Source organism: Psammomys obesus, unplaced genomic scaffold, assembly GCF_907164565.1.
Source record: "Psammomys obesus unplaced genomic scaffold, mPsaObe1.curated_primary_1811, whole genome shotgun sequence".
In the NCBI taxonomy this organism is placed as follows: Eukaryota; Metazoa; Chordata; class Mammalia; order Rodentia; family Muridae; genus Psammomys; species Psammomys obesus.
The window spans coordinates 21,589,671-21,598,149 of record NW_026592890.1 but is presented as its reverse complement, the minus strand read 5'-3'; positions in this window follow the sequence as shown (position 1 = coordinate 21,598,149).

Sequence of the window (8,479 nt, the reverse complement as noted above, 5' to 3'; positions counted from 1 at the left end):
GCGCTGCTCTTGCGTCCCGGCGACACTGGAGGGCCGAGTGTCGCGGCGGCGCGGTCTGCGCTGGCGAGCGACGGCGCTTCCTCCTCCCTGCCCCGCCGCAGACTTCTCCGCCGGGTCTGATTCACTCCGACCAGCCGCCGCCGGGATGGGGGCGTGACCGCACCTGGCCGGCCCAGCCGTGCGCAGCGTGGGGTTCAGGGCTCACCCCCAACCCCACCCCTGCGAGCCGCGGCAGCTTCCTCTCTCTCTCTCTCTCTCCCCTCTCTCTCTCTGCAAGTGGATTTCAACACTGACTGGGAATCTTCTTACTTCCCTTTGCAGGCGCTCGCCCTCCGCGTTTACTCACGCTGCCATTGTATTCTAAGTGCTCCAGGATCGCCTGCTTCCTGTCGCGGCAGAATGGGGCGGGGTGGCGTTGGGGGGGGGGGGGCTCCTCCAAAGAAGAGAACCCAAGTCAGTTACAGGATCCAAGGTACTTGGAAGGAGAGAGAGAGTTTAAGCGTTTTGGAGTCACATGCCATATACAAAACTCGCTGGAGTCATTGCCAATGAAACAATTCTAAGGCGTTTCTCCTCCAGTGTTTAAAACGTGTAGGATTTCATTTCTCCTGCTAACTGAATACGTCTCAGCTCGGGTACACCTAACTTCCTTCTTTCGACCATTTGGAAATAGGGAAACAGGAAAAAGTTATAATCATAGTACTCGTTTTGTTCTTCCTGACTCTCATCCCCAAACCCACAGCCAGGCAGGCTTCTGAGCTTGCACACACACACACACACACACACACACACAATGGGGAGCGTGAATGGGTCACGGTTTAAAAGGGGGATATTGAAGTGAGCGCTGTGAGTGGAAAGCCGGGCGAGGCAGTAATTAGTGAGGCTTGCTGTGAGCCTGGCTGGCTTTTCCTTCAGCCCCAGCCAGTCCTCTGGAGAAGGAAGGACATCCTGGGATGATGGCATACAATGTCCTGTTTGTTTATTATTAAGAGCGTGGACCTTGCATTCCTGCTTCTCATTACAAAACAAACCAGATGCTTCACTTCCTTCAATGGTCTTGTGCCTTCTGCAAGGAATCCTCTCATTCAGAGAAACAATGATGCAAAGGGCCCATTTATAGCCGGCACCCCATCCCAGTCACTGTTGGGGTCACAGAAAGTCAAGTCTTCCACTTTTCTTGCTCGCCTCAGCACAGGTTTTTGTTTTTGTTTTTTAAAAAACTCTTCTGCAACTTTAGGTTGTGGTATCTTTTCTAGTATTTTAAACACACGAGACAGATCCACACCCACATTCACACACCCAGGCCCAACCTAATGATACCAACTTAGTCATACAATGAAGTGGACGTTTGAGTATTTGTTTACAGGAAGAAATGAAACAGAGCAAAACAAAAGCCCAACTCAATCATAAAGATAGGCCTGTTTATCTTTTAAGTTCTCTTTCAAGAAACTTTCCCAGAATTTTTTCGGGGGTGGGTGGGGGGGGGCGGGGAGGAGTGGGTAGAAGAATTGTATCACAGAAAATGGTGTGTGCATCTAAAAATCCTTCTCCAATCTGGGTAGCTCAGGAAAATCGAATTCGTACCAGCGGACAAGAACAGCAAACAGCACACACTCCTTGGGGCGGTAGGTCCACCGGTTATTTCATGTTATGCCAGAGGGGGCGCTAGCACCAAAAGGAAACAGACAGCTGGCCTGCTCTTGTGCCAGGGGGTGTAAAACTGAGTGAACAATTCTTAAAGAGTTCTCAGAAAGGTCCAAGTGATAATTAAACAAAAGAAATCCAGCCTTCTGCAGAGGGTTTATTAACTGATGCTGAGTCAGCACCGCGATGGACAGAAAAACAACGTAGTCATCCTGAGGGCTGGCCTGCTGCTAGCTGTCTCCACTGACGATCAGTTAACACGTTTTTCACTTCCCTTTCAGGATAAACTCTGCTCTTGAGCCACAGATACCATGCAAGTGTCAGTGACTCCAGCGCTGTGGTGTAAAGAAATAGGTAAAGGGTGGCAGGCAGACTGGGAAGAGGGCTATTTTAAGCCAAATGTTTGCTTTAATGACTGGAAGATGCCAGTGAATCTAGTCACTGTTAATTAAGATCAGCCTGCACTCACCTTCTGAGGTGGTGAAATGGCTTGAGTCTAGGGAGGACGCAAACATCAAATACTAGTGTGAAGCTTAGCCAGGCAACCCTCAAATTAGCTCCAGGTGTTCCAGCTGAGCTGGACGAAGCCATAGGTGGAACTATCAGGGGGAAAAAAAAGGGGGGATACAGTATGGACTAACCTCCTTGGAGTGTTTGCTTCTTGTTTCAAAACGCTGAGAAAACAAAACAAAACAAATTAGCTCCAGGCCAATTTTTGATGATGATTGTGGTAGTTAAGGGTAGATAATAACAGAAGTTAAGATGAAGGGCATCAAAAAAGGAGAAAGGAGAATGGAAAGGAGGTGAGATCCATATTCAGGAAAAGCAAATTCATATTTCACTACTTAGGTTACATCCAGCGCAGAACTGCTAAGTAAGAGGAGGGAGAGACAGGCTGATGATGGGTGCCTCCCCAGCCCTCTCGGAAGGCCTGGAACACCCCCCCCCACACACACACACACTGGCAGAATGTGGTGGGAGACGCTAGAGCTGCTGCCCTGCAGACAGGACAGAGGCTGCCACGGTCTGGAACCTTAAGTATTAAAATGTTTGTTCTAAATAATCACCAGGTACAGTTTTCGTCGTTTATTATCTTCTCCAGATTAGGACACTCCAAAACCCTCAGCAGCTGTCTTTATTTATTAATCACCCTTCCTCAGGCAGAGTTCTCTCCTTGAGAGTCTGCTAAACGGTGGCGCGCCACAAACCATCGCGATAGCTCTGATCTTAGAAATCCCGGTCCTTTTCTTTTGATGCATCATCACCAACCAACATTCATTCAGTTTCAGCTCCTGGGCCAGGTTCCCCGCCCCTCTTGTCTTTGGGTGGGTTAGGAATCACTCTGTAGGCGGCCAGATGACTGTATGGGGAAAAGGACTATGGTAGCTATTGCAGCATGAAGGGAAATTGAGCACCAAATCTGGAGACCCGATTCCACTTGGGTTAAAAAAAAATTTCCCTCAAGGAAAGTTAAAAAAAAAAGGGGGGGGGGGAGATGAAATATGCTCAAGATGAAACAAATTTTCATTTTCTAATTCAACTCCTGCTATACCCAAACAAGGTCAATGACAGACTAACCACATCAACAGATCACCCACCCTCTTCCCCACTCCCTACTCACCCACCCACCCTCAACCCCCACACCCATTTCCCACTTCCTGTAAGTTAGGCATCTTCACGCTGGTAAACATTTGGGGACCAACTGTAAGCCTGAGCCTGAAAGAGGGGCAGTGTGGCTTTGAAGCCCTCCCACATGTCTCAAAGCCAGGCTGAGAACTGGAGGGGCACTTGGCTTTTAAACTTTAACAGCCTTTTCAACTCAAGTCCCTGGGTTCGGCTTCTCTGGCCTCCTTCCTTTCTTAAAAGTCGGACAAGAAGAGCAAGTATGTGTGTGAGTGAGAGAGAATGTATGTATGACACATGCTGTGTTACAATGCAGTGTGTGTGTCATGGGCGTGATATGTGTATGATATGTTTCAATGATGTGTTAAATCAACTTAAAAATAGCACAAGCTTCCTTTGCATGACACAGCTCACCTCCCCCAAACTGGGACAGACATTGTCAGGGCCTAGACTTTGGAATGGTGATCCCAGGGGCCTGTGAGATGTTTTAGAATGATGTCAGTGTTTTGACTTCCTAAAGAAGGGAAACAAGGATTAAGTAAATTAAAGTAGGGCTCTCTTCTCTCTCTAGGAATGTAGTGAAGATAAGTGCTCTCCTAAGGCCTATAAAAACCTTCAAGATGGCTTCCATCTCAGGGTTTCCCAGCACTGTCCATGTCCGTGACACCTCAGTATACTTTCCGCCCTGTCATCAGAGTCACGGTTTTGTTTTTAATCTAATTATTCACATATTTTAAAGTTATTCATCCAGCTTAACATTCACCAGTTTAACAAATAATATCAACAGTAATCATCATGTCCATGGCATTTGTGTAGGAAAAAACCACTGTGGGTTTCCAAGATCTGACTGCTTTCCTAACCATGTTTTTATTATGGTGATTCAGACATGAGTGGAATCTTAACTCCTGGAAAGGCTGTGGGGAAAGCAATCACTTCTGAACCCAGAAGGTATCTTCTTGCCTGAATTTGGTGGGAAAAGGAGTGATCCTGAAGTAACAGGAGGCACAACAGAGATCCTTCAGGACAGAGGGGCATCAGGACAGGTGCACTCATTGGGGTTTGCAGTTTCCTTGGGGGAATCTCCTCTTGAGAGTCTGAGGGAGGAAGGATAGCTTCTACACCACTGAGACCCTTCGATAACTCTGCCTTTCTCTTTCAGTGGGAGAACAGGATCCACAGCAAGAGGAAAGCCCACAGTCGAACAACAACAACAAAAAAAGTTGGTGAGCACAGAGCCTTGGGCTCCATTCCTACCACTGCATAAAAGCAGACTGAGGTGACAAATGCCTATAATCCCCACATGGGGGTGTTGATGCAGGAGGATTGGAAATTAGAGGTTATTTTCAGCTACACAGCAAGTTAGCCTAGGATATATCAGACTCTGTGATGGAGGCAAAACAGGGTTGAAGAATACTTCTCATCCTTTCTAAGGGAAGATTAAAGAAGGTAGAGGATAGAGTGTGTGCGTGCTTGTGTGCATTTGTGTTTGTGTGTGTGCGTGCTCAAATTTCAGGGGAGTTAGAAGCAGATAAGGAGAATTAACGGTGTAATAATGAAGTCTTTGAATCACTGTCACATGCATAAATTCTGCTCCATGGAGTTTAGTACTTTATCTAAGCTGAAGACTAGATTCATAACAAAACCCCATTTTCCTATCAGGAAAACTGAGGACCAGATTTCCAGAAGCTCAGAAAGCACATGCCTCCTGGCTTTGTTTATAATGATTAGATCTCACCTGGGAGATGGCAGCTCACAGCCATGGCTGCTGGAACCCAAAACCCAGAGTTCTGAGTATCACACAAGGCTCAGAAAGGGTGAAGAAAGCCGGTGGCAGAACCTTTTACGTTGGGCCTGGAGTTTGGATGTGAGTGACTGGTCCTTCAAATGTCACCTTTTCCACATAAGAGGTTGAGAGGTGATGGAGGAAAGAGAAAAGAGGAAAGAGAAAACAATGGTATTGCAATACCAGGCCTCATCTAATAGACACCTTATCTTCTGAAAAAAAAAAAAGAAAAAAAAAAAACTCTCTACTATTGACTACAAATAAGCCTGATAACCCTTTTAACAGGAAGATAGTGAGGGGGTTCTGACCCGTCAGCTCTGACAGAGATAGTGGGAGATTCTTAAGCCAAGGTTCTCAAGCCCAGCCTGGACTTATCCGGTTGCAAGCTACAGCCCATTGTTTCCTCAAAGTGCCTACTAGGGAAACAAGATGCCTATTAATGTTCAATAGGCGTCTTCCTCCTCGAGGTGCACCTGTGGGGACTGAGGAGAAACACCTTAGAACCAGGGCTTCACCAGAGAGAAAGTAACAGCTTGGTGTTTTCAGGTGGGCTTCCCAAGAGCTCCTTTGAAAAGAACAGGCATGCTGTTATTAGCATACAATGGAGGGGCCATTAAAAGTGTTAGAGTGTGGACCACCACCAGGATCCTCTGGAGGAGAGCTGGGTCCTGACAATACACAATTAAAGCTGATAAACCCAAGCTACTTGTTGCAGCTCTAATTCCTTCTAATTGTATTCTACTTGTATTCAGGGATGAGGCAAGCTAGTCTAATCTCCCAAGTACCTGACCTATTTCCTAAAGGATCTTTCCAGCACACTTTTCTTCCCATCTGGACCCCTTTCTCTCTTCTACCAGGTCCCTCTTCCCTGTGGCTTGAAATGCAGAGGAGGACAATGAAGGGTGGCAGGGAGAGGACAGAGGCTTCATTCGAATCAATAACTCTGAGGGCCTCAGACACTACACTAGTAGCTGACAGCTAATCATGCTTATGGGAAGGTCAGTGATTAAATTGCACTTTGAATTAGGCACAATAGTGGCGCGAAGCACACTTAGGATCCTGCTGCTAGTTCACCGCTAGGTGCCAAGTGTGCAAGGGCCCAGCGATTCTGTGTAGAGCTGATGTCTCACTGATTGTACAAATACCGGTCAGGGGGAAGGTTTGTTCCATCCAGCCTTTCAAAGGCTAGAACTCTTTCTAACAACAGCACTTTGAATGCCAGAGTCTCCTCCGGACCTACTCAAGGCATGGCCCATGTGCCAACTTTGCATTAGCATGGAGGGAATTAAATTAAAATGAGGTCAGAGCGGTGTACGCATATTAGGTGAAAATATCATGGTAAAACTCATTATCCTGTGCAGTTGATAGGTGCTGATAAAAACAGATGAGACGAGACAAGAGGAAGTGAGAGTCCACCTGAGAAGCCTCATTCTGATGGGGAGAAGGTGCTTGCCTTGCCTGCTGTGTCAGCCAGCACCAAAAGGGATGCAATTATTTGGGAGAAAGTATTTTTTTTTTCAGGGCTTGTAACGTAAGAGCCCTTCAAATGTGCATCAGTCACCAAACAGTTTAATTTTGCCCTTTCCATATAAATTAAGAATTGTGTCTCGTTTGATGCATTTCTACAGCCACCCTGCTAGGAAATTGTCAGGAGCCCATCTCAGGCTGAAAATGTCTGCTCTACGGGAGGTAAAACTCCCAGGCACCCGAATCTGCCTCCATTCTTTTTTTTACTAGGGAGTAAGAGCAAAATATTACAGATAACTCACTTTTGCTCTGCCGTGGACTGAGCATGCTGAGCAAGTGACAGGCAGCCCCCAGCAGGGGCTCAACTGATAAGCTGTGTCAAACTCCAACCATTTGTCAGCTACGGAGAGCGGAGAACAAGCTGCAAGATGGACTCAGGAAACAGATTTATCTAGTGTAACACATTAACTAGTCTAAATACCAGTAGATAAATGTAAACGCATTTACCCCAACAAGAAAACTAATCTCAAGGGCTGCTGCCTACCTGGATCTTCTTCAAGCTTTCCCCTCCTCAGATGACTGACACCATACTTCTTGTTCCTTCCAGAATGCAGTAAAACAAGCCAAAGGCTTATTTCCCCGTTGACCACAATTTCACTAACAATTAGTTTGCACTAATATAAAAGGTTTCTGCCAGACTTGAAGAAAGAGTTCTCCATTCTCTGGAATAAAGTTTTTCCAAAGTGCCACTGTAAAAATTAATGTTGTGAGCTGGGTGTGGTGGCCCACGCCTTTAATCCCAGCACTTGGGAGGCAGAGGCAGGCAGATCTCTGTGAGTTTGGGGCCAGCCTGGTCTTCAAAGGGAGTCCAAGACAGCTAGGGCTACACACAGAGAAACCCTGTTTTGGAAAAAAAAACAAAACAAAACCAAGCAAAGCAAAAATTAATGTGGTGAAAAGGTGAACTTATACCTCAAACTGCTAAATGCACACATTGCTTCATATTATATTCTGAATATTCTTAGAAGCATTTTTAATTTCAGAAGTTCCCATAAAAGGACAGGACAGAGGCCACTAAAGTGTCTGTGTTACTACAAGCCTACAGAGCTGGCTGAAGTCACGGTACAAGGCACGGAAGCAAACACATGCTTCTTGTTCAGACTGTGCCTCAGTTGACCACAGAGCCTTTGGTTCTGCTCCCCACGACGCCCGCTTTAGCTCAAGCTTTACCAGTGAAGCCGTTCTAGTAAATGAGATCCTCTGTGGTCTCCTACCTGTTTCGAACAGTCATGGTTATTACAAAAACTAATATTCAGCCCAGTTCCTGGTTTGCCTGCTGAACAGTGTTTCTCGGATCCTATCTGTAAATGAGGCACTGAAACTGTCTCTGAAGACGCATGTGCTAGAGGCAGTACAGGGCACTCAGTCCGTCTTCAGTGTTTAGGAAGTATTCCAGGGCAGAAGAGTGTACCCCTGACCTCAGCACTTCCAAAGTAACTTCTTTCTTTAGAAACAAAAGAAACGGCCCCACCCTGTAATTCTGGCTAGCCTGGATCTCAATATGTAGACCAGGCCTTGAACCCACAGAGACTTTCCTGCTTGTCTGGAAAGTGCTGGAATCAAAGGTGTGCACCACCACTCCAGGCCTAAACGTAACAGACCTTGCAGGCACAAATGCGCACCCAGTTCTCTTCGGGTCTGCGTGCGTCCACTCTCACCTGTTTGCACATTCTTTCTGAAAGTTTTCCCTCCCAGTCTTAAATCCTCCCTTCCAGCCATGGGCACTTTAACCTACATCAATTAACCTACATCAACTAGAGAAATCAGCAAATTAGGGTCCTTGAGCCTTTGTGGGCTGATAATTTTGATTGCAAAACTATGTTTGAATGTGCAAAGAAGTTTAAAACCAAGGCAAATAACTCATGCAGCTATCTTGGATATAGTCCATTTGTTTATGTGTGC